Source organism: Balaenoptera ricei, chromosome 11 (genome assembly GCF_028023285.1).
Source record: "Balaenoptera ricei isolate mBalRic1 chromosome 11, mBalRic1.hap2, whole genome shotgun sequence".
NCBI classification, from domain to species: domain Eukaryota; kingdom Metazoa; phylum Chordata; class Mammalia; order Artiodactyla; family Balaenopteridae; genus Balaenoptera; species Balaenoptera ricei.
Genome location: NC_082649.1, coordinates 73,519,009 through 73,546,209, shown reverse-complemented (window position 1 = coordinate 73,546,209; position 27,201 = coordinate 73,519,009). Strand labels below are relative to the sequence as shown.

The following is a 27,201-nucleotide window of genomic DNA, read 5'->3' as shown; positions in this document are numbered from 1 at the left end:
AAAAAGTATACTAAAAAGAAAAAAAACAAAAACGGACAGACAGAACCCTGAGGCAAGTGGTAAAAACAAAGCTATACAGACAAAATCACACGAAGAAGCATACACATACACACTCACAAAAAGAGAAAATGGAAAAATATATATATATCTATATATAAAAAGGAAAAAAAAAAGGAGAAGAGCCACCAAATCAATAAACAAATCTACCAATGATAATAAACTCTAAATACTAAACTAAGATAAACATAAAACCGGAAACACATTAGATGCAGAAAGCTAGCCCCCAGTCTACAGTTGCTCCCAAAATCCACCGCCTCAATTTTGGGATGATTCGTGGTCTATTCAGGTATTCCAGAGATGCAGGGCATATCAAGTTGATTGTGAAGATTTAATCCTCTGCTCCTGAGGGTGCTGGGAGAGATCTCCCTTTCTCTTCTTTGTTCTCACAGCTCCCGGGGTTCAGCTTTGGATTTGGCCCCGCCTCTGCGTGTAGGTCGCCTGAGGGTGTCTGCTATTCCCTCAGGACAGGGTTAAAGTAGCAGCTGATTAGGGGGCTCTGGCTCACTCAGGCCGGAGAGAGGGAGGGGTACGGAATGTGGGGCGAGCCTGCGGCAGCAGAGGCCAGCATGATGTTGCAACAGCCTGAGGCACACTGTCTGTTCTTATGGGGAAGTTGTCCATGGATCATGGGACCCTGGCAATGGCGGGCTGCACAGGCTTCCGGGAGGGGAGGTGTGGATAGTGACCTGTGCTTGCACACAGGCTTCTTGGTGGCTGCAGCAGCAGCCTTAGCGTTTCATGCCCATCTCTGGTGTCCACGCTGATAGCCGCGGCTCATGCCCGTCTCTGGAACTCGTTTAGGCGGTTCTCTGAATCCCCTCCCCTTGCGGACCCGGAAACAATGGTCTTTTGCCTCTTAGGCAATTGCAGACTTTTTCCCGGACTCCCTCCCGGCTAGCTGTGGTGCACTGGCCCCCTTAAGGCTGTGTTCACGCAGCCAACCCCAGCCCTCTCCCTGGGATCTGACCTCCGCAGCCGGAGCCTCAGCTCCCACCCCCCACCCGCCCCAGCGGGTGAGCAGACAAGCCTCTCAGGCTGGTGAGTGCTGGTTGGTACCGATCCTCTGTGCAGGAATCGCTCCGCTTTACCCTCCGCACCCCTGTTGCTGCGCTCTCCTCCGTGGCTCCGAAGCTTCCCCCCACCACCCCCCGTCTCCGCCAGTGAAGGGGCTTCCTAGTGTGTGGAAACTTTTCCTCCTTCACAGCTCCCTCCCAGAGGTGCAGGTCCCATCCCTATTCTTTTTTTTTTTTTTTTTTTCACACACACACACTGTATTTTATTTTTACAAGAGATAAATCGACTGACACCAAGCATTGTACATGGATGACCACAACAAAAGCAACAATGATTGCAATTACCAAACATGAAACACACTCATACTATGTCATAGTATTGACATTCAGTCCAGTAATCCTCCACTGTAACAGCTCCTTTACTTTGCAGTGAAAATTGATTTGTATATTCTTTGCCTCTGAGTCCTTGTGGAATTTTTTTTTTTTTTTAAATTCAGACAGAAAGTCACAAAAATTATACTCATCCTCATCAGTTCACTCAGTCCCATGTAATTAATTTTTTTTTTTCATCTTGATCTTTTGTTAGCACTTTTATGAGTTCATCAGTTTTTCATTAGAGTTCTGAAAATGCTTATTCATTCAGTTCAGCAGTACAGTCCGTTACCAGAAACCTGTACTTGTCAGAGTCTTTTCCATGTATTTCTTGAAGATGAAACCCTTTTATAGGAACATATTTGCAAAATCATCAGAGTACACCCAGAACTGTCTGTAAATGACAAAAGACTTAAAAATGACCACGGTTAAAGATTTGATGACAGTTCATAATAATGCAGTTGACAAGAAAATTAGTTATTTCTGAGATATACATTTTAAAGTAATAAATAGGATTATTACTTATAACATTATACCAGAACATATAAGATTTTTAGAAATTTCATGTAATGTCTGAAACATTTATATTAACATATTTCCATACATATTTCCATACAAGTACAAATATAAGATTTTTAGAAATTTCATGTAATGTCTGAAACATTTATATTAACATATTTCCATACATATTTCCATACAAATACAAATATGATTTTTAGAAATTTCATGTAATGTCTGAAACATTTATATTAACATATTTCCATACATATTTCCATACAAATACAAATATAAGATTTTTAGAAATTTCATGTAATGTCTGAAACATTTATATTAACATGTTTCCATACAAATAACCCAATGAAAGTTTAGTATTAGTTGTTTTGTTTGTTTTTTTATACTGCAGGTTCTTATTAGGCATCAGTTTTATACACATCAGTGTATACATGTCAATCCCAATCGCCCAATTCAGCACACCACCATCCCCACCCCACCGCAGTTTTCCCCCCTTGGTGTCCATATGTCCATTCTCTACATCTGTGTCTCAACTTCTGCCCTGCAGACTGGCTCATCTGTACCATTTTTCTAGGTTCCGCATACATGCATTAATATACGATATTTGTTTTTCTCTTTCTGACTTACTTCACTCTGTATGACAGTCTCTAGATCCATCCACGTCTCAACAAATGACTCAATTTCGTTCCTTTTTATGGCTGAGTAATATTCCATTGTATATATGTACCACATCTTCTTTATCCATTTGTCTGTTGATGGGCATTTAGGTTGCTTCCATGACCTGGCTATTGTAAATAGTGCTGCAATGAACATTCGGGTGCATGTGTCTTTTTGAATTACGGTTTTCTCTGGGTATATGCCCAGTAGTGGGATTGCTGGGTCATATGGTAATTCTATTTTTAGTTTTTTAAGGAACCTCCATATTGTTCTCCATAGTGGCTGTATCAATTTACATTCCCACCAACAGTGCAAGAGGGTTCCCTTTTCACCACACCCTCTCCAGCATTTGTTGTTTGTAGATTTTCTGATGATGCCCATTCTAACAGGAGTGAGGTGATACCTCATTGTAGTTTTGATTTGCATTTCTCTAATAATTAGTGATGTTGAGCATCTTTTCATGTGCTTCGTGGCCGTCTGTATGTCTTCTTTGGAGAAATGTCTATTTAGGTCTTCTGCCCATTTTTGGATTGGGGTGTTTGTTTCTTTGATATTGAGCTGAATGAGCTGTTTATATATTTTGGAGATTAATCCTTTGTCCGTTGATTCATTTGCAAATATTTTCTCCCATTCTGAGGGTTGTCTTTTCGTCTTGTTTATGGTTTCCTTTGCTGTGCAAAAGCTTTGAAGTTTCATTAGGTCCCACTTGTTTATTTTTGTTTTTATTTCCATTACTCTAGGAGGTGGATCAAAAAAGATCTTGCTGTGATTTATGTCAAAGAGTGTTCTTCCTATGTTTTCCTCTAAGAGTTTTATAGTGTCCAGTCTTATATTTAGGTCTCTAATCCATTTTGAGTTTATTTTTGTGTATGGTGTTAGGGAGTATTCTAATTTCATTCTTTTACATGTAGCTGTCCAGTTTTCCCAGCACCACTTATTGAAGAGACTGTCTTTTCTCCATTGTATATCTTTGCCTCCTTTGTCATAGATTAGTTGACCATAGGTGCGTGGGTTTATCTCTGGGCTTTCTATCTTGTTCCATTGATCTATGTTTCTGTTTTTGTGCCAGTACCATATTGTCTTGATTACTGTAGCTTTGTAGTATAGTCTGAAGTCAGGGAGTCTGATTCCTCCAGCTCCATTTTTTTGCCTCAAGACTGCTTTGCCTATTCGGGGTCTTTTGTGTCTCCATACAAATTTTAAGATGATTTGTTCTAGCTCCGTAAAAAATGCCATTGGTAATTTGATAGGGATTGCATTGAATCTGTAGATTGCTTTGGGTAGTATACTCATTTTCACAATGTTGATTCTTCCAATCCAAGAACATGGTATATCTCTCCATCTGTTGGTATCATCTTTAATTTCTTTCATCAGTGTCTTATAGTTTTCTGCATACAGGTCTTTTGTCTCCCTAGGTAGGTTTATTCCTAGGTATTTTATTCTTTTTGTTGCAATGGTAAATGGGAGTGTTTCCATAATTTCTCTTTCAGATTTTTCATCATTAGTGTATAGGAATGCAAGAGATTTCTGTGCATTAATTTTGTATCCTGCAACTTTACCATATTCATTAATTAGCTCTAGCAGTTTTCTGGTGGCAGTTTTAGGATTCTCTATGTATAGTATCATGTCATCCGCAAACAGTGACAGTTTTACTTCTTCTTTTCCAATTTGTATTCCTTTTATTTCTTTTTCTTCTCTGATTGCCGTGGCTAGGACTTCCAAAACTATGTTGAATAATAGTGGTGAGAGTGGACATCCTTGTCTCGTTCCTGATCTTAGAGGAAATGCTTTCAGTTTTTCACCATTGAGAATGATGTTTGCTGTGGGTTTGTCATATATGGCCTTTATTATGTTGAGGTAGGTTCCCTCTATGCCCACTTTCTGGAGAGTTTTTATCAGAAATGGGTGTTGAATTTTGTCAAAAGCTTTTTCTGCATCTATTGAGATGATCATATGGTTTTTATTCTTCAATTTGTGAATATGGTGTATCACATTGATTGATTTGCGTATATTGAAGAATCCTTGCATCCCTGGGATAAATCCCACTTGATCGTGGTGTATGATCCTTTTAATGTGTTGTTGGATTCTGTTTGCTAGTATTTTGTTGAGGATTTTTGCATCTATATTCATCAGTGATATTGGTCTGTAATTTTCTTTTTTTGTAGTGTCTTTGTCTGGTTTTGGTATCAGGGTGATGGTGGCCTCATAGAATGAGTTTGGGAGTGTTCCTTCCTCTGCAATTTTTTGGAAGAGTTTGAGAAGGATGGGTGTTAGCTCTTCTCTAAATGTTTGATAGAATTCACCTGTGAAGCCATCTGGTCCTGGACTTTTGTTTGTTGGAAGATTTTTAATCACAGTTTCAATTTCATTACTTGTGATTGGTCTGTTCATATTTTCTATTTCTTCCTGGTTCAGTCTTGGAAGGTTATACCTTTCTAAGAATTTGTCCATTTCTTCCAGGTTGTCCATTTTATTGGCATAAAGTTGCTTGTAGTAGTCTCTTAGGATGCTTTGTATTTCTGCAGTGTCTGTTGTAACTTCTCCTTTTTCATTTCTGATTTTATTGATTTGAGTCCTCTCCCTCTTTTTCTTGATGAGTCTGGCTAATGGTTTATCAATTTTGTTTATCTTCTCAAAGAACCAACTTTTAGTTTTATTGATCTTTGCTATTGTTTTCTTTGTTTCTATTTCATTTATTTCTGCTCTGATCTTTATGATTTCTTTCCTTCTGCTAACTTTGGGTTTTGTTTGTTCTTCTTTCTCTAGTTTCTTTAAGTGTAAGGTTAGATTGTTTACTTGAGCTTTTTCTTGTTTCTTTAGGTAGGCTTGTATAGCTATAAACTTCCCTCTTAGAACTGCTTTTGCTGCATCCCATAGGTTTTGGGTCGTCGTGTTTTCATTGTCATTTGTCTCTAGGTATTTTTTGATTTCCTCTTTGATTTCTTCAGTGATCTCTTGGTTATTTAGTAACGTATTGTTTAGCCTCCATGTGTTTGTCCTTTTTACGTTTTTTTCCCTGTAATTCATTTCTAATCTCATAGCGTTGTGGTCAGAAAAGATGCTTGATATGATTTCAATTTTCTTAAATTTACTGAGGCTTGATTTGTGACCCAAGATGTGATCTATCTTGGAGAATGTTCCGTGCGCACTTGAGAAGAACGTGTAATCTGCTGTTTTTGGATGGAATGTCCGATATATATCAATTAAATCTATCTGGTCTATTGTGTCATTTAAAGCTTCTGTTTCCTTATTTATTTTCATTTTGGATGATCTGTCCATTGGTGTAAGTGAGGTGTTAAAGTCCCCCACTATGATTGTGTTACTGTCGATTTCCTCTTTTATAGCTGTTAGCAGTTGCCTTATGTATTGAGGTGCTCCTATGTTGGGTGCATATATATTTATAATTGTTATATCTTCTTCTTGGATTGATCCCTTGATCGTTATGTAGTGTCCTTCCTTGTCTCTTGTAACATTCTTTATTTTAAAGTCTATTTTATCTGATATGAGTATAGCTACTCCAGCTTTCTTTTGATTTCCATTTGCATGGAATATCTTTTTCCATCCCCTCACTTTCAGTCTGTATGTGTCCCTAGGTCTAAAGTGGGTCTCTTGTAGACAGCATATATATGGGTCTTGTTTTTGTATCCATTCAGCCAGTCTATGTCTTTTGGTTGGGGCATTTAATCCATTCACGTTTAAGGTAATTATCGATATGTATGTTCCTATGACCATTTTCTTAATTGTTTTGTGTTTGTTTTTGTAGGTCCTTTTCTTCTCTTGTGTTTCCCACTTAGAGAAGTTCCTTTAGCATTTGTTGTAGAGCTGGTTTGGTGGTGCTGAATTCTCTTAGCTTTTGCTTGTCTGTAAAGCTTTTGATTTCTCCATCAAATCTAAATGAGATCCTTGCCGGGTAGAGTAATCTTGGTTGTAGGTTCTTCCCTTTCATCACTTTAAGTATATCATGCCACTCCCTTCTGGCTTGCAGAGTTTCTGCTGAGAAATCAGCTGTTAACCTTATGGGAGTTCCCTTGTATGTTATTTGTCGTTTTTCCCTTGCTGCTTTCAATAATTTTTCTTTGTCTTTAATTTTTGCCACTTTGATTACTATGTGTCTCGGCGTGTTTCTCCTTGGGTTTATCCTGTATGGGACTCTCTGCGCTTCCTGGACTTGGGTGGCTATTTCCTTTCCCATGTTAGGGAAGTTTTCGACTATAATCTCTTCAAATATTTTCTCTGGTCCTTTCTCTCTCTCTTCTCCTTCTGGGACCCCTATAATGCGAATGTTGTTGCGTTTAATGTTATCCCAGAGGTCTCTTAGGCTGTCTTCATTTCTTTTCATTCTTTTTTCTTTAGTCTGTTCCGCAGCAGTGAATTCCACCATTCTGTCTTCCAGGTCACTTATCCGTTCTTCTGCCTCAGTTATTCTGCTATTGATTCCTTCTAGTGTAGTTTTCATTTCAGTTATTGTATTGGTCATCTCTGTTTGTTTGTTCTTTAATTCTTCTAGGTCTTTGTTAATCATTTCTTGCATCTTCTCAATCTTTGCCTCCATTCTTATTCCAAGGTCCTGGATCATCTTCACTATCATTATTCTGAATTCTTTTTCTGGAAGGTTGCCTATCTCCACTTCATTTAGTTGTTTTTCTGGGGTTTTTTCTTGTTCCTTCATCTGGTACATAGCCCTCTGCCTTTTCATCTTCTCTATCTTTCTGTAACTGTGGTTTTTGGTCCACAGGCTGCAGGATTATAGTTTTTCTTGCTTCTGTTGTCTGCCCTCTGGTGGTTGAGGCTATCTAAGAGGCTTGATGGGAGGCTCTGGTGGTGGGTAGAGCTGACTGTTGCTGTGGCGGTCAGAGCTCAGTAAAACCTTAATCCACTTGACTGTTGATGGGTGGGGCTGGGTTCCCTCCCTGTTGCTGTGGCGGTCAGAGCTCAGTAAAACCTTAATCCACTTGACTGTTGATGGGTGGGGCTGGGTTCCCTCCCTGTTGGCTGTTTTGCCTGAGGCAACCCAACACTGGAGCCTACCCGTGCTCTTTGGTGGGGTTAATGGCAGACTCTGGGAGGGCTCACGCCAAGGAGAACTTCCCAGAACCTCTGCTGCCAGTGTCCTTATCCCCACGGTGAAACAGAGCCACCACTCGCCTCTGCAGGAGACCCCCCAACACCAGCAGGTAGGTCTGGTTCAGTCTCCCCCAGGCTCACTGCTCCTTCCCCTGGGTCCTGATGCACACATTACTTTGTGTGTGCCCTCCAAGAGTGGGGTCTCTGTTTCCCCCAGACCCGTCAAAGTCCTGCAATCCAATTCCCACTAGGCTTCAAAGTCTGATTCTCTAGGAATTCCTCCTCCCGTTGCCTGACCCCCAGGTTGGGAAGCCTGACGTGGGGCTCAGAACCTTTACTCCAGTGGGTGGACTTCTGTGGTATAAGTGTTCGCCAGTCTGTGAGTCACCCACCCAGCAGTTACGGGGTTTGATTTTACTCTGCTTGCGCCCCTCCTACCGTCTCACTGTGGCTTCTCCTCTGTCCTTGGACGTGGGGTATCCTCCTTGGTGAAGTCCAGGGTCTTCCTGTCAATGATGGTCCAGCAGTCAGTTGTGATTCTGGTGCTCTCGCAAGAGGGAGTGACAGCACGTCCTTCTACTCCGCCATCTTGGTTAATCCTGTCCCATCCCTATTCTTTTGTCTCTGTTTTTCCTTTTTTCTTTTGCCCTACCCAGTTACGTGGGGAGTTTCTTGCCTTTTGGGAAGTCTGAGGTCTTCTGCCAGCATTCAGTAGGTGTTCTGTAAGAGTTGTTCCACGTGTAGATGGATTTCTGATGTATTTGTAGGGAGGAAGGCGATCTCCATGTTTTACTCCTCCGCCATCTTGAAGGTTTCCCCCCCCCTTGGCTTATAATTCTTTATACTTTTAGAAGTTCTTTTGGTGTAGATCTGTTGGTGATAAACTCTTCAATTTTTGTTTCTCTGAAAATGTTTTTATTTCACCCTCATTCTTGAATCAACTGGTTTCAGGTAGAAAGTTGTTTTCTCTCAGCCATATATTATTTCACTAACTTCAAGGTTCTGCTGTTGCTGTGGAAACGTGTGCTATCTGGCTAATTATAAGTGACTAGCTTTCCTCTGTGATTGTTTTTATTCTTACTATAATATACGGATGTAAATTTTATTTTATTTATTCTGCTTCCTATATGTATGAATTCATATCTTTCACCAATTCTGTATAGTTCTCAGCTGTTCTCTCTTCAAATATCACCTACCATTTGTGTCTCTCTTTATGGGACTGCAATTACATGTGTGTCTGTCCTCCATATTGCTTAACATCCCATACTCACTTTCCCTCTTCTAGTCTCTCTGAGCTGTATTCTGGGTTATTTCTCTATTTATTCCTTCCAGTTCACCCATTCTCTCTTCAGTACTCTCTAATCTGTGACTAAACCCATTCATTGAGTTTTTTTTGTTTTTTGTTTTTGTTGTTGTTGTTTCTCAGCATATCATTGAGTGTTTTTTTTTAAATTTAATTTAATTTATTTTTTATACAGCAGGTTCTTATTAGTTATCTATTTTACACATATTAGTATATATATGTCAATCCCAATCTCCCAGTTCATCCCACCCCTTCTGTACCCCGCTTTCCCCTCTTGGTGGCCATACGTTTATTCTCTACATATGTGTCTCTATTTCTGCCTTGCAAACTAGTTCATCATTGAGTTTTTTAGATTAACAATTATATTTTTTTGTCCTCCAAAGTCCAGAGTTTAGTTTGGATTTTCCAAATCTTCCTAGTCTCTTTTTGCATGCTCTTTTTATTTAATTCTTTTATTTATTTCTTTAAGCATTTTATAAACAGCTATTTTATAGTCTATAGTTAATCATTACAATATCTGAAGCCATTATGTATGTATATCTAAATTCACACTTATTCTCAGGTAATTCTACTGTCTTTCCCTCATTGATGATTAGTTTCCTTATATACTTGGTAAACTTTGTGGATTTATAAATGGCAAATGTTAGTGGGAGCCATAAGTGACTAAAATAGAGATTCTTTTCTCCAGAGAAAATTTGTTTTTGCCTGTTCTGGGAGCAAGGACTGCTACTAGTCTAGGACCACTTAGTTCTTTTAATAATCCTGGTTTAATCAGGGCTTTCAGGTTAAGCCCCTCCAACTTGCCACTGGATTAGTCTCTCAGTTGTACAAGTGACCTTGCTGTTTGCTCTCAGAGCAACCCCGGCTATTTATGTGGGCTTTCAGCACACTATTCTGGTTTCAGCTCAGTTTTGGAGTTTTGTTTGTTTATTTTAGTCCTTTAGAGGTTTTCCTTACTTCCCATGAGCCCAACAATGCAATAAAAATTATGTTTTGAAAGGGCCCTTCATAGCATCATAGTCAGCCATGATGCTGGAAGCAGAAGTTTCTTATTTCATATGCCCAATGTGCACACACTATTAATAGAAATAATTTCTAAAAAATCTTTAAATATTTTGTCTGTCAATCTTAATTTTACAATATTGCTGCATTGTAGGTTTTCCAGGATTTTCATTTTAACCCATCTCCCGAAGATTTTCAAGTGAAATCCCATTACAGATTACCAAGGATATGCAAGATGGTTTACCTTTTTTTCTTTTTTTTTTACTTAAAAATTACATTTATTCACATCTTGATATTCAGAGGAGACTTTATTTGAGTTGCTGTATTTTATGTGGAATCCAAGAAAAAGTAGGTTTGGGGCCTGAATTACAGAGAAAATTACCTCCCCCTCCCCCCACTTTTTTGTAGCAATTAAGTGCTGCTTCTGAAGATCATATTACTTTAAAAAAATAGGCTTTTCTTTTTAGAGCAGTTTTAGGTTTACAGCCAAATTGAGTGAAAAGTACAGAAAATTTCCATATACTCCCTGCCCTCACACATGCATAGCCTCCTCCATTATCAACACCTCCCACCAGAGTTGTACATTTGCTACAACTGATGAACTTACATTGACACATCATGATCACCCAGAGTCCATAGTTTACCTTAGGGTCCATTCTTGGTATTGTACACACTTTGGGCTTGGACAAATTTATAATGACATATATCCACCATTAGAGTATCATACTGAGTAGTTTCACTGTCCTAAAATCCTGTGTGCTCCGCCTGTTCATTCCTAGCTCTCCCTAACCCTTGGCAACCACTGATCTTTTCACTGTCTTCATAGTTTTTCCTTTTCCAGAATGTCATATAGTGGAATCATACAGTCTGGGCTTACTCTATTGTTGTTGTTATATTTAAACATTTATTGAGGATTACTCTGTCTCAGAGTTGGCAACCTTTTTCTTAAAGGACCAGATAGTAAATATTTTAGACTTTCAGGTCTGTTGCAGCTACTCAGTTCTGCTGTTGTAGTGTGAAAGCAGCCATAGAAATACATAAACAAATGAATGTGGCTGTGTTCCATTGGAACTTTGATTACAGAAATAGGCAGTGGGCCCATGAGCTGTAGTTTACTGACACCTGATCTATTCTAAGCTCTGGATCGTGGGTTTTTTGTTTTTTTTTGCATATTGAATCTTCACTGATATTCACCAACCTTGTTTCGAAGGTTCTGCCTTCTTACACAGTCCACAAAGGACACAGTGGTCCACTTTCTTTCTCAAAAAAGCCAGGCTTTGCCTGCTTAGGGCTTTTACACATGCAGTTCCCCTTCCTGGAATGCCCTTCCACATGCCCTATGTCTGCTTCCTCCATTATAGCTTCAGATCATAACCTAAATGCTTCCTGCTCAAGAGGATTTCCTTGATTTCCCTCTGTAAAGCCATTTCCCCCCACTTCTCATTGATACTTGCCAAAGAGTTCTGTCATTTTGTTTTAGAGCACTGACAGAAATTGTAACTATGTGTTTTCCATGATGGCAGGATCCATCTATATTCTGACTGTGTATCTAGAGCCCAGCACAGTTCCTGGCAAATAGTAGGTATTCTGGGTAATTCTTTGCTAAATGAATGAAGCAATCCTGTGAGGCAGGTACTGTTACTAGTATCCACCTTTTACAGATAAAGAGACTTAGATTCCACCAAAGTAAGTAACTTACCCAAAGTCGTCTAGCTAGTAAGTGTCAGACCCCAGATTCAATCTGAGGTGGGTCTGTCTGATTCCAGACCCTGTGCTGATCTCCAGTCCCTCTGTGGCCTCTTGGTTTCTTGTTATGTGCAGAGTTGAAGAACAAAGTTGTCCAGATACTCTTGGAGACCTGTCAAGGGAGTAAGAGGTGGGGGTGGAGAGGTGGGCTTACAGAAGCCTGGTGTTAGTATCAAATGAACTGACTCAAGTTAAATAGGAAAAGGATCAGTTACTTAATTGCAAACAATCTCACTGTTAAGGTACAGCTTTATGATTCAGGGGTCAAAACAGTTTTATGCCAGCAGGATCCCAGTGTTCTCATGGTGGTGAAAGGGAAAGTAAGTAGGAAGGTTCCATTCTCAGTGGAGATCCAGGGCAAAGCAAAGTGCCCCAGCTTATCCAGGAGGTCTGGCAACCATTAAAGAGAAATGACTTCCTAAATTCTAACTGACAGGAGGACTGAATGCATTGTACCATCCAGGAGGCAGAGCCCCCATGCTCAGGGAAATGAATATGGTTTAAAAACTCATGGGATCTTTCCGGTCTGTCCCAAGCTTGGGAATTCAATGTGGAACACTTTTTTAAAACAACAATTTGAAAGAAAGTTAATGTACTTTTCTTGGGATTTTGTAAAGCTGTATTTTGCTTATTAGTCAGTGGAAAAACCTATATGACTAAAATATGTTTAAATGTAAGCTGGCTAATAGAACAGACTCAGGGCAGGAAAATAGACCATTTGAAACAAATCAACCATTAATTTCATATGTATTGCTTAAGAAAAAAGAAAACATTGAAGCAAAGTGAAAATGACATGATGGTCCATTTCAAACATTTGGTATACGTAACATAAATGAATTCTATGCAGTGATTCTGTGAGTTCAGCCAAACCATGAGAGCCAGCTTTAAGGACTTCATTGATAACCGTGAGTTTAACACAGTTTTGCAGAATTATGTGTTAATTCTCTGAAAGGCATCAACTGTAAATAAGAATATATTACTTTGTCAAAGAAATAATCCATAAACAGAATAAAACTTGTCTGGGTGTGACACTGACTAGCACTTAACTTATGTAGAAATGGTTGTTCCCAAAGAGAAAGACAAGATACTTATGCTCACATATATGTGTGTGAAAACTATCTGTACTAAGAAAAAGCATATTTTTACATCTTCCTGGATCTTTTACTTTTATGCAGTAAACATAATTCATCATTTTCCAAATAGGAATTGAAGTTACAATAAAGCCCATGTCTTCAAGTGTGTGCATACACACACACACACACACACATATATATGCACACACACACACACACACACCATGATTAACAAAAAATAAAAATTGAAAATGAAAGCCTTGAAAACCTGGAGGAAGTAACTCTGCTAACCACAAAGTCCATTCTGATTACTATGATTGGTCATCAAGTTTGGCCCTGAACTCCCTGGCAGGCAGGGCAAAAAGGGAAACAGGATAAATTGTACCATTTTTGTTATTAGAAAGGAGGAAATGGACCAGTTCCTGGAGATAGAGATTTTCCTGGCACCAGATATTAAAAACAGTTTCTTGTGTGTGATTTTCTATAGGAATATTGAACCACATAATGGATAATGCCCTCAACAGCCCTTTCCAGCAAATGCAGATGTGGTTTTCATAGAGCTGTCTCCTGCAACAACCCCCAGTAAAAGCTGGTACCATAACATTAAGTGCAACGTAGAGAAGGCACATTTTGTGAGAGTACTGTTTTTTATTTCCATATTGTGAAAGGTACATGGTTTTGCTTTCAGTACATATTTTAAAGGTCCAGAGAGAAATTCTAATTTGTTTGCCTATGTTGCAGAGATCTGGCATTATTCCTATACCTAGGCATTTTCCCATGGATTTTTGCTTGGGCATATCACGTATTAAAACATTTCCAGTCACCACCATCTTCTAAATGTTTTGAAAGTTCTGAGCTAGCACTCAAGTTCTTCTGTTAGTCTGCCTTTCTCTTTATTCATTAATGATGTAGTAAGGTTTTCAGTAATTTGGCTAAGTGCAGACAGAGGCCCTAAATTATATGGTTATTCATAGGAAGAATAGTGTCAACCCTTTCATCAGATTCAGTATAAATTATTTCTGCTTTGTCTAGGCTTTTCTACTTGTTTTTAATTTTAATTTTTTATTAACAATATTATTTTGTTATCATTATATTTATATAATCAATATGTCAAACTAACATGACTTGTATAACAATCAAAACACATTTTTTTGGCCTCCTACTGCCCCTTTATACATTTAAACAGTGAAGGAAACCTTCTTCATGGCACTGGAAAAAAACTTAGCAGGCCCAGTATCTTTTCTGCTCACTCTTAGGCAAAAACAGTCCTATAGACACTCTAAGACACAGACATTCTGTAATTGGACTGTTCACCTGGGTTTTTCATTAGCAAACAATCAACTGAAAGGTACTCAAATGAAGATGTCAAAGATTGGTTAAATCCATTAGCTTAGAAAGGCTAATCGGGTAGTTCTCACCTTTTTGTGTTCACAGCATTCTTTTTTTTTTTTTTTTAATTTATTTTTGGCTGTGTTGGGTCTTCATTTCTGTGCGAGGGCTTTCTCCAGTTGTGGCGAGCAGGGGCCACTCTTCATCGCGGTGCGCGGGCCTCTCACCATCGCGGCCTCTCCCGTTGCGGAGCACAGGCTCCAGACGCGCAGGCTCAGTAGCTGTGACTCACGGGCTTAGTCGCTCCGCGGCATGTGGGATCTTCCCAGACCAGGGCTCGAACCCGTGTTCCCTGCATTGGCAGGCAGATTCTTAGCCACTGCGCCACCAGGGAAGCCCCACAGCATTCTTTTAAATTCTATTATTATGTGGACATATCCATTTACTGCCCAAGGCTCAGACTTGTAGCACTACCAAGCATGGTTTGCCCATGTACCAGTAAGACATGAACTTTTGCTGGTGATGACTTGACATTTGCCTTTCCTCTCTTATTTCTTAATTGCCAAAATGACACTGCCCTCTACATGGTATCCCACAACCCATTCAGCTTTCTAGCCTCTGGAAGACTTGGTGGTCCTTAGCAGTACAGAGCCTCATTTGTGGCCAGTGGAGAGCTGCCAAGGACTTGGTTTTGCCTTGTCAGCTTTGGGAAAAATCATATACACTCATTTGTTAGCTCATCCTATATTTTGGGAAATGATAAATGTGAGAAATTGTCTAAGATTCCAATTTGCATGAAGATGTTGAATTTTATCCAGGTTTCCATTATTGTTGTTATTGGGCATTGTATATTCACGGGTGCACTTCATTGCTGCATCCAGTGGACAACAAATGGAAATCAAAGGAAGTTTCTTCAGCAAATGTTTATTGGATGCCTACTGTGAACTGAGCACAGGGGCGGGTGATGGAGTGTGGGGAAAGAGGTTGGTCAGCTCTCTTCATTTTAGGAGCACAGTAGCCTAAAGAAGACATAAACATTTGTCCACAATAAAATTATCTATTAAAAAGATAGTGGATAGCTTAGTACACAGCAACTTTTCAATGTCTAGCTTCAAGAACTAAACAACACCCTCTCCACCCTCTGCCTTCTTGCCTGCTCCCCTTATTGGAAGAGATGGGATTTTCTTTTTTGATTGTCCAGAGTTTTGCTGAGTTAGCAAAGGCAGTGCAATTTGCCCAGTCTTAACCTCAAAGACTGCAAGGGGAGTCAGTGAAATATTGCCCAAGCCCAGCCTTGGGTTAGCCATGAATTATGCATTGTGTATTTAGACTATTCTACTGTTATAGTCTGTTTATCTGTTGACTTCCACCAAGATTTAGGGTTTTGTTGTACTTAATAACTTGCTTTATTTTGTTTGACATGTATTTTATGTCCTCCATGTGCATGGATACATAAGATACACAGTCGTGGGTGAGGGTCTGAAGAGAAAGCCCAGCCCTGGAAGCACTAACTTTGAGAACTCTGGGGGAATAATTTTCACATACTTTTTACCCTTACAGAGTGCTAATCAATATGATGAAGAATCAGAGTTTTCCCTGTGAACTACTCCTCGCTTTGCCCCTCTCCAGAAAACAAAACAGTTAAAGGAAGGGAAGGAGAATGAGTTTAGGTTTCTCTTATTTCTAAATTTTGATTCTTTTTTTTAAAGCTGGTCCTTAAATTTAAAAGATGTCAAAAAATGTTCAGTTTATTCCATATGGATGTTCGGTATTGACCACAACTAAGAATTTCACTGTTTTAGGCCATATTCTAATTGTTGATTCTTACTCTTTTATTAAGTCCTATATTCAAAATCGTGGTCTGGTGGGGTAATATAGGGTTTGGCATGTCTCACAAAATAAAAACAGCAGTGTGAAGGCACAGATGACACTTGATTTTAGCTTAATCTGAAAAAAAAAATCTCAGACATTTCTCCATTTGTGTTTAGGAATTTTGAAGCTGTTAAAGGAGAAAAACAAAGTAAGAACCATACTGAGAGTGTTTGTATTTGATATGGTGCATTACAGGTCTGAGAGAGAGGAATATAGGCATATCTTTTTATGTCTATTTATATTTAGCAATTATTTCTAGACTTTTCAAAGCCTGTTTTACTTCCTTGATCATATTTCCTTAATAAATATGATCTTTATTAAAACAGAGATTTCAACCTCTAAAAGACTCTCCAAATGGAATTAAGTGTTTACCCAGCCCCTAGTTTCATCAACTTCCTCTTCCCACCACAAGTGTTTATGGTATCTAGGATAAAATCTCTTTCCCCCTATTTAGTCACAAAGAATTACATAAACGCCTAAAATAAGGACAATTTACATAGGTGTAACTCTGCCCAGTTTTAAGAAGCTCTCTGAGTCCCCGAAAGACTCCTGTCGGACAGAAGAGGAGCAGAGTCAGGAGTCGTACCCCTTCCCCCACCCTGCCCCCATGCCCAAGGTCACACTCATCAGAAGTGGAGGATTTCATTTTTTTAATTGAACCCAGGTCTTTTGACTCCAGAGTCTGTGCCCTTTGCTAGGCTCGATCTTTCCTTTAAATAGAAAACCAACAATGAAATAGGTGTTCATTGAGTGTTGTATCCCATTTAGTCAAAAAACATTTATCTACTCTGTGCCAGGAATGTGGCAGGCACTGCGGATGCCCACTGACAAACGAGAGACCTCAGTCCTTAGCTTTGCTGAGCTCACGGTCTGGCTGGGAGATGGGCCAGTGTCTCAGGTTGGGTTTCCCCAGAAACAGGCCTTCAGGCAAGGATTTAGGAACAAGTAACTTATCCGGAGGAGGAGAAAGTTGAGATATTCACTCTCCATCTTTATTCCACCCTTAGCTGCGGGATGCCCCCAGGAGCATGAGGTTTTGGTACACCTGGCCTATATGTGCAGGGCAGGCTAAGAAGAAGCCTTCAGGTGGTGGTGCAGGTTTCCACAGTAGGACTCTGTTGGCAAATTCTGTGGTTGTGATTGCTGAGGGGTTGAGAGTGAGGTGCTGGCCAGAACGTCTGCCACAGGGAACCGGACAGCAATTTGTGATTAGTGTGCTGTGGGAGGCTGCAGGGACACTGTAAAGCCATCAAGGAAACCTTTCCAGAGAAGCCAGCAGTTCCCTGAGACCCGTAAGATGAGCAGAATTAGGCCGGCAAACGCTGGGGTGGAAAGTGTTCTAGGTGAAGGGAACTATAAGAAGTTCCATATTGCTGGAGTATGGTGAGAGATGGGCAAGGCAAGGTAAACAGAGGTTGATCCCAAGAGCCCTGAAAGCCACAATAGAGAATTTGGACTATCCAGTGGGCAATAGAGAATCATGGAAGGCTTTTCAATGGAGGCATGTCATGATTAAGTTTGCATTTGGGGAAGATCCTTCAGGCTTCAGTTCAGAGAACGGAGGGAAGAAGTCACAGTAGGAGACTAGAAGCCCAGTTAAGAGTATTTTGCGGTAATCCAAGCTCGTGAGGCTAAGCCATTGCCTTAAATCTGGGCAATAGAACAGCCTTTCTTCAGGCTGATGAGTCCCAACAGTGTCAACGCTGGCTGCCAAATCAAATCATATTGATGCCAAAAGGTCTCTTGGCCTTGTCAAGGGATATAGATGATGGCTCTGGAACTTCTCTTGCCTTTTTGCATCACCAGTAACCTCATGACCCTCTATGTTTGATCATTTGCTTAAATAGGAAAGTTTTTATTTCCTTTTTCAAAAATGTGGCTAAATTTTTTTTTAACTCTATCCAGTTTATTATCCCCAGATTGCAACCCTGTGCCTTTCTCCTCCAGTGTTCCTTGTGAGTTCTTCTCAGACTAATTGTTTGAAAAAATGATAGCAATTTTACCTGACATAGCCCTGCACAATGCCTTTTTCTTTCTCCTTACACATAAATTATTTTCTTTCATTTATACTGAATGTTTTTTCTTTAAACTAAGTTGTATATTAGGCTTATTGTCAGTGTCTCTATAATTTCTCTATGCATCAGTGTTGTCTTTTTGGCTTAGAATCTCCTAAGGGGCCTCAGGTCTAATATGTATAAATCTTGCGGAAGAGTAGTAAGTACAAAATGTACTGCTCAGGTAAGTTTGGTGCTGTTGACACTTTGTTTTCAGCTTCTCTGAGCATAAGGCTCCTGTAGATTTAGAAAGAACATAGCATCCATGGCCCCAAGATGCAGTTAACAAAGGCTCTCTTAGGCAGTTCAGGTGGGTTCTTCTGTTTTTCTACTTCTGTTTGCAGGACAATCATGGTGGGTCATAAGTTACAGGACAAAATTGGGGACATTTAGTATAAACCACAAATACTACACCTAAGGCTAGTGTTATATTCTAGAGCAATGACAATGAACTATTGTAACCTCCATGACAAAGATAAATCTTACCGAACTGTTGAGTGAAAGAAGCCAGGTACAAAGGAGAAAAGAACATATGATCCCATAAAGTCCAAATAAGCACAACAAATCTATGGTGTTAGAACTCATGACAGTGATTACCCCTGTTAGGAAGTGACTGAGGGAGTGCACAAGAAGGCTTTTGAGTGCTGGTTATGTTCTGTTTCTTGGGATGGGCACTGGATACACACGTATGATCACTTTGTGAAATGCATGGAGTTGTACATTTATGATGTGTGAAGTTTTCTGTATGCATGTTATTCTGTAATAAATTAATTTATTTAAAAACAAAACAAAAATGAAAATGGAAACTTCAGGCCTCAGAACTGAACGGAGCTAACTTTCATGGCCATTTACTCCAGCCTATATATGTTTGTATCTGGGGATCCAAGGCCCAGGGAAGAGGAAGGGTATGTTTAAGGCCTTTGGCCAGCTACTCAGCTGTGGAATTGATATGGTGCCCAAAGGGACTTAGCCATTGCTCCTGTCTCTATATCATCCTAACTACTTGATGGGCTTGGTATATCTAGATGAGAAATGAGGAAGGAGACTGAATTCTTAAGGGAAATAACCTCTAAGATAAAAATTCACAGGACAAAAGGATCAAAATACCTTTGTGTTGCTTTTTGTTTGCTTTGAATTGTCTCCTGTCCTCCCACTGTAGCTAATGATCATACCGGGGAGAAACAGAGGAGATTTCATGGGCCCTTTCCTAGCACATGGCCTGGACTCAAGATACTTTTTGAGGATTGTCTCCTGCTGCCCAGTGTTTAAGGAACTGTGAGATTGTCCGTGGAGATTGTGGACCTTTTAAGGCAGAGATGGCTCTTCATCCCAGCTGGAACTGACCTAACCCCTGCCACATTCTCCTTGACTTTCAGATAAGAGACGGGAGGTAGTAAGACTTGACCTAAACAGTATTTGAAGAAAATGGATTTAACTGGGTCTATGAGGGATTAGTTAAGAAGCTTCTCTTCTCCTTTCTTCTAGGAAGTTTAATATAGAAGGTTCTGCAAGTGCTGGCTTGTTTTGTGTGGTTCACATAATGAAAGGATTGCAAGAATGAATGTGCTCTTGGCGTCATAGTCAATAATACTAGGGGCTGGGTCGACATCAAAAATCTCCCAGGCTTGGAGAGGTCTCTTTCAGACATAGCTTTCTTATCATAGGTACTAAAAGGTCCTAGGAATCAGAAAGCCTCTGTGTTTCAGAAACTACCATGAGCCTTCTTTGGGCTTGAGCTGTGCTCTCGTCTTGAATATTTGATGTTGAGACTCTTTTGAGCCTGTAGGGATAGTATTGTCAATGTGGACTGGTAAATATTCTCCAGTGAGTTCTTATGATTAATAGATGTCTGTTTGGGGTCTGTGTAGATTTACTGGAGAGAGGAATGTTTCTTATCTCTCTTGTTCCTATTTCTCATTTAAAATAAAATGAAATATTAGTGAGTAAAAGTTCTGATATGAGGTAAAATGCATAAAAAGTTAATAGTGAAATATTCATGTAAGAAATAATTAAGATGCCAAGTCAGGCCCTGTATCTGAATGGAGATGGCTGAGCTTGGCTAACAACAATAAAAATAGAAGTTATTTTTTAGCAAGCAAGCACTGGGCTTTATCTAACATATGTCTCATAACAACCCTACTGGGTATTAATAGACATGTACTATTCTTATCTCCATTTTACAGATGAAGAAATGGATGCTCAAGGACACTGAGTACCTTGCCTAAGGTCAAGATCGTAATTAAAGGAGCTAGTATTAAAACCAAGTTGTCTCTGACCCCACAGGTCAAGTTGCATCCATACGTATCTAGGACAAGGACTCAAAGCATTATATTTTCTCCTGGGAGTGACCTTTTTAAGAGCTGAGTAGATCTTTCCTTTTGGATACAGGCCACGGGCATTTTTCATTATTCACCATCTTGAGGGAGATGCTGCCGTTGTTGTCCTTGGGTAAGGCTCATTCAACTCACCCTCCAATCCAGCCACAGCCCAAACTTGGAGCAACATTCCCTCGGACTCTGGCTTAGTGACAGACATTCAGAATGGTAGGCAGGTATTGGTCAAGACTTTGGAGTGGATAAATTTTGGTTCAGATGACTTTTACCGTTCTAAGCCTCAGTTTATTCATCCATAAAATGGGAATAATAATAGTACTTATCCAATGTAACAGACTTACTGGGAAGGCTTAATTAAACATTTATGTAAAATACCTGGCACAGTGCCTGGCTCATAGTAAGTATGCCAAAATTATAGATATGGTTATTTATAATCAGCAGCAGCAGCAGGAGAGCCTTATGCACACACCTACACTCACAGTCACACACACGGAATTAATCGTGAGGCCAAACTCTAGCATGAAGAACCAGAGACTGGACTCTCTTGCCCCTCAGGAATGAACTCAATGGGCATGGACCTTGGCACCAAGAAGGCATTTGAATAATTTTCATGACATTGGGTTCAGTGTGTAGAGGGCTCTGTAATTCCTTCCAAAATTCATGGTTAAGCAAGGCTCTGGCTTTCTCTAAAGAACCCCCCTAACTTCCACCATCCCACCATTCACACATGTTCCACAGAAGGACAGGACTCGACTCATTTTTTATCAGATTTGCAAAAGAAAATTATTCCACTGTATGTTGGCATATTGCAAGCTAAATGTGACATAGTATGGAGAATTTAACTCAAATGATGAAGGAATTAAAAGAAATTCCCACATCTAAAACAGATGTACAGGCAGGATCCATACGTGGTAGTCAATTCATGATTTAAGAAAATAAGTGAAAGGATAAATGCACATTTCAAGATCTAAGTCTTTGTTCAATATTTTAAACACATGGTTGATTTCAAAGTCCCTTTAACCACTGAGTTGGAAAGCAAACCACTCAGAAGTAGCTGGCACCTTGGAGGAAAGGATTAGAATTCCTTGTGTCCTTGATATGTTAAAGAAGTGATCAGAAACAATCAGTCTGAATTCAGTTCAATGGGGCAGGAGAAAAACAAACTCTGTGAGCAGAAGGTGGTAGAGATCTGGCTTTGCGTAGACCCAGTCAAGACAGCCCACCTCAAGCAGAGGCATTGCTGAAAGTCAGGGGCACTTCTAGGCAGCATTAATGAGAAGCTGTGGACTATACAGGTCTCAGGAGGCATCTCTCACTACCTCTTCATTGGCACAAGACAGAGTACCCTTCAATGCTGTGAGAGATTCACAGAGTAGGAAAGAGTTGAGGTTGAGGAACGCAGGGCATTAGGGGGTTGGGAAGTGCGGAAAGACAATCGATGTAAAGACCGTGAAAAGCAGCTATTGCCCGTGGAAACAGGATGAAGATATAGTCTCAAAATTATAGCACAGGGATTGAGGTTAGCTAAAAGAAGAAACTGAGAAAATGTGGGGGAAGAAACCTTGAAACTTTATAAGTTTAATAGCATCTTTTTTTTATAATAATTTGAAGTGAGATTTGGTTAGATGGCAAAGGATGGTGCTGGTTAATTTTCTGAAGACCCTTTCTGTCATCTAAACACTCAAAGGCTAAGCAGGAATATTAAGAAAGTCTTCTGATCTGGATTTATTTTAAGGTTCTCCACGTGTACCCTGAACGATCTCACTTCCCGGTGGTTCTTTTAGTCATTCTGTTTGGGTCAGATGTTCTTTTTTCAATTCCTGTGTAGCAATCCTACCATTCTTTCAAGGCCTAGCTTAAATGACACCTCTTCCAAGAAGTCTTTCCTGCAGCTGGAAGCAACCTTTACCGTTTCCGAACCCTCATAGTGTTGTACTACGGTTCCCTCCCCTGTGATGCTTTCTGTCATAAAAATCTTTGGTTATTCCTTTAAATGTCCTTGTTATCCAGAATTATCCACATATATTAAGTGTTAAGTAATATATGATGAAAGCCTAAATGAACAGCTTTTTCTTTTGTTGGCACTTCCGGCCACATGCAAAGGAGTAACTCCTGACAAATACCAGGAGGCTAAGGGATGTTTCCCAGTTGGCTTCCTGTGGATGGTGATTGAAGCACAATTTGAAAAATCAAGGAAGACTTCACCTGTGTGATTGTGATTTGCGCAGACTTACTTTATTTGTGTAGAACCCACAAAACCTAGAAAAATGTGGGAGGGAAAGGGAATAGTAGATGTTAAAACTTAAAGGGTGAAGAAAGCTTACCAAGGTGTCATGTTCGAAGAGGGACTCCAAACAATGAACAGACCAGGGAAGGCTTTTTTACCTACAGACATAATTTATGAGTTCCTATGAAGTATTTCAAAGTCTCACAGAGCTCTGTTGTTGATATGACTGGTTTGGGTCCTATGACCTCATCAAGGCAGCATTTTTTTACACAGTTACATAAGGTGGTGACCAATATGAAGAACCTTGACAAGCTCTATAGAAACTCTTGAAACTCTTTTTCTGAAAAGATGGAAAATGATGAACCTCCGTGGCAGATCTCAAATCACAGTTCCCTCTCAACCATCATTCTATTCCTCTGTGGAGTTAAAGGGAAAATCACAAAGTCGGGGAGACAAATCAGAGTTCTCTGAACAGAAACAGAAAACACACATGAGCCCAGAAACACAGGATTTTACATAACCTATGAAAAAATTACTCCTCAAAGACAGTGGTCTCTTTCAGCCTATTCAAAATGAATTTTATCTGCTATAACAAGTATTTTTCCCCTCTAGAACAAAAGCATCCTAGTTTAAGATAATATCTTAATCACATGTAATTAATTTTAAAAAGTTTTTTGAATTTAAAGACATGAAATGTGGTAACCTATAGTGGTTAGGGGTGAAAGATATAGAGATGTCATGGAAGCCAATATCATTTTGGATATTCGACAGCTAACCCTAGTTTCTTAGTTACTGTCCAATCTTTTTAACGGCCACCTGTGGCTTTCAGTGTGGGGACTCCACCTTGGGAATGTGTGTTTGGTGATCTTCACGTTATCACCTGTAGGGGCAAAGCTATGATGTTTTGTCACCCAAGGCAGATGAGTATTTTTCCTGTGTTTTCAAGGATGGGCATTCTCCAACCTCAGTAATCCTAAGTGATAGGCACACTGAGAGACGCTATCAGTCTATCTCGGAAGTTAACTTGCAGATAAGCATCATATTTTTAAATGGCATCAGCAGGGCTTCCCTGGTGGCGCAGTGGTTAAGAATCCACCTGCCAATGCAGGGGACACGGGTTCAAGCCCTCGTCCGGGAAGATCCCACATGCCGTGGAGAAACTAAGCCCGTGTGCCACAACTACTAAGCCTGTGCTCTAGAGCCCGCGAGCCACAACTACTGAGCCCACATGCCACAACCACTACTACTGAAGCCCGTGTGCGTAGAGCCTGTGCTCCGCAACAAGAGAAGCCACCGCAATGAGAAGCCCGCGCACCGCAACGAAGAATATCCCTCGCTCGCTGCGGCTAGAGAAAGCCCGCATGCAGCAACGAAGACCCAATGCAGCCAAAAATAAATAAATAAATAAATTTATTAAAAATAAATAAATAAATGGCATCAGCAGAAAAGTTTTTCTTTAGGGCTGTCATTCTAGGGGAAAGAACAAAATATTTCAAAAAGTAAATCCTACATTTCTCATTACTTGAGAATTACTTGAGATTGAATCAGTTTAGCACTAATTGTGATAAGTGGACTGTTGGTATGAGAAAATCAATATTTGTTTATAAAATAGTTTTAAAAGTAACAGTCAATGCTAAGGTAAATATTTATTGTTAGTATAAATATTTGTTCCTTTTTATCCATGGGGAAACTGAGGCCCAGACTGGTTACTTAACCAGGGAGTGGCCAAGCTGACACTTGAGCCCATGCAATTGGCCTGCCAAGCCCAAACTCCTTGCTACTGAGCATACTTCCTCATGTGAAGTGCAGATACTTGTAAAACTGTATGTGAACCCTTCATTTCATGCTTTGGTGAGTATTCACTGCATCACTGTAGGCGCTACTGGGTGAGAATTATTTGATGGCGTGAGTGAAAAGTGTGCCGCTCTGTGTGGGACACCTCAGGGTCCAACTGTAGGATAGGGCCACATTTTGTGACCTCTGCTGTGGCTGGCTACACCAGCTGTTTCTGGCTTTGGAGTCCAAGGTGTGAATTATGACTCTGCCATTTGCTCTCTGCTGAACCTCACTTTACTTTTTTGTAAAATGGGGATAGTAACAGTCCCACCTCATAGGGGTGGAATGCCAATTAAATGAGAAAACTTGAAGAAAGCAATCTATTGTTCAATAAATGGTAGTATTTGTTGTGGTTGATATTGTCATAATGACATGAATATGTGATATTTTACCTGTCTTGGCAGCAAACATACTATCAAATTAACATACACAACGTTATTCTGTTCATTATGTTGATTGAGTACCCTCTGTATACAAAACAGCGTAAGAATATCTGCAGAAAGACTAAAAGCCTGGAAGAGAGCTTGTGGACTAGCTGGGAGGACAGAATTCAACAGTGAAATGGAGCCTTGCTTGTGTTTTGCCATCAAACACTCCTGGTGCACAGTAAATGCTTAATAAATAGTAGCTTCAGTGATTGGATTGTAAGCCCAGGAGGTGAGAAGTATGCTTTATAGATTCCTTCAGTATTTCCAATGGCAGTAACAGGCAGAGTACCAAGTATACAGTACTATTTATTTGTCAAATATTCATTTGATACCTCTTACTTATAGTGACAAAAAATAATAATGGGGGTGATGAACGTTATTTAAAATGTCAGTGGATCTTTCCAAGTAGACAGGTAACTTGATCTGATTTGCATCTTGAAAAGATGGTTCAGGCTGCCATATGGAGAGTGGGGAGGAACTTGGAGAGAGTGGGAGCAAAAGAGCCTCTATGCCATCAGGAAGCCTTTCCTGATGCACCCTACTCGTGACAATAATGCAGTACTTCTCATTCTCCATTCCATTTCCCCTGATGGTTTTTTGTTTGCTTTTTATTTTTGCTCCTATGTTCCCAGAACCTAGGATAGTTCAGTAATTGTTGAATAAATGGATAAAAGTGGTACAGTCAGTAAGGAGCTTATTGGGGTTGTGACATGTGACATGGTAGCAGTCTTCCCAATGGAAATGGAGAGAAAAGTACTGCTTGGGGTTGAGTAAATGGAGTGAACCTGGTGGGTAAGAGAGGGAAGTCAAGGATAATCTGGTCTGTTGGTCTGATTAAATGGCCAGATGGTGGTACCTGTTTCTGAAATGCAAAAGGAAGGAGAGGGAAGAGGGTAGGGTGTGGGGAGCTGGGGATAAGCAGAAAAAACAATGGGACTGAGCGCCCAAGGCACCCAGGAAAATGCTGGAATTACCCCTTAGGTAAGTCACCTGTGGTCTTTTATAGGAGCAAGAGTGTCTGCCTGACACCGGCAGACCTTCCTCAGTGGGCTGTCTCTCCTGGAGAGGTGGGAATGAAAGGAATTCCAGTTGAGGTGTGAGAAAGCCTTAAAATAAAAGAATATATCAGAGTACACAGTGGGAACCAATATGGGGTGCCCCTCTGTGATAGTCCAGGGATATCTGTATGGGAGCCTGAGAGGAGAGGAGCAGTGAGATGTCTTCCCAGGTCCCTTCTTTTGACAACTCGACCATTCCCGTTTTACAGGGAAGCACCGAGGAATGAAGGAAGGTACCTATAAGCTGCTTTTCCAATATGGTCCTTCATCCTTTGTATGCCTCTTCCTTTTTTTTTTTTTTTTTTTTTTTTAATATAAGAGCCATTTCTCTCCTTTGACTTTCTGAGGAAAGAAAAGGGACCAAGCAACCAAGGCATGACAAAAACGTTTTTTGAAAATTAAATGAATGCATTGTATGAACTTGAAAATTCACAGATAACAAATGGTTCTTCCCCCAGGCCTTCATTAGGATCATTTGGAGAAGTCAGGGAATGTTTTCTGAGTACCTACCCTGGAGAGCAGTGCTGGTGGGAAGGGCTGTGGTGTCAGGGATGTTAGTCTTTTTCTTCCCAGTACTTCTCCTTCCAAGAGTTCAAGTGTTACTTTCAGTCTCACATGAAGGGCTCTGGAAGAGGTCTCAAGGGCAGGTCTGAACTTGAAACAAGGTGATGAATATGGGTATCCTCTGCAAAATGTCCCAGCCCTGGACATCCCTTCCTGGGCTTTGCTGTGGCTACCTCGACATTATTTTCAATATTAACAGAGTACTCAGCTCAGCAAAGGCAAACTTCCTTGCTCAAGGTCTTACACAAAGTCTTCGGCAGGAGCTCAGGACAACAGCCATGACTGAGTGTCCAAATATATTTGGGTGACATACTGCAAGCTGAGGCCCTGGAATTCACTGATGGTTTCCTTCAAAGCCTTTTGTTGCCATTCCCCACTTAGGAACTTTTAGTAAATAGTGATGTGGAAAGATTTTGATTCTCATGAACTCTTCCTGGTATATCATTTACTGACACATAACATAGAACTAAAGAACATGGTAAGATGCTCCCAACCCAGTGTGGGGAGATATTTGCCGTAAAACTTGTAATCAGGAACATGGAAGATTTGGCTGGATTTGAATCTAGGATTTACCACCTACTAGATTTGTGACCTGAGGCAAAAGGTACATCTGTAAAATGAATATAATTGTGGCATGTCCTAGCTAAAAGTAAATTGTTGTGAGTAGGAAATGAAATAATGTATGTAAAACACACAG

At 40.1% G+C, this 27,201-nt stretch overlaps 1 protein-coding gene across 1 annotated transcript in view; it reads left to right on the top strand.

Annotated features, from left to right (window-relative positions):
- Positions 1-27,201, top strand: part of ERC2 (ELKS/RAB6-interacting/CAST family member 2) — a 743,450-nt gene that overhangs the window by 622,194 nt on the left and 94,055 nt on the right. The gene's annotated exons all lie outside the window — the stretch shown is intronic.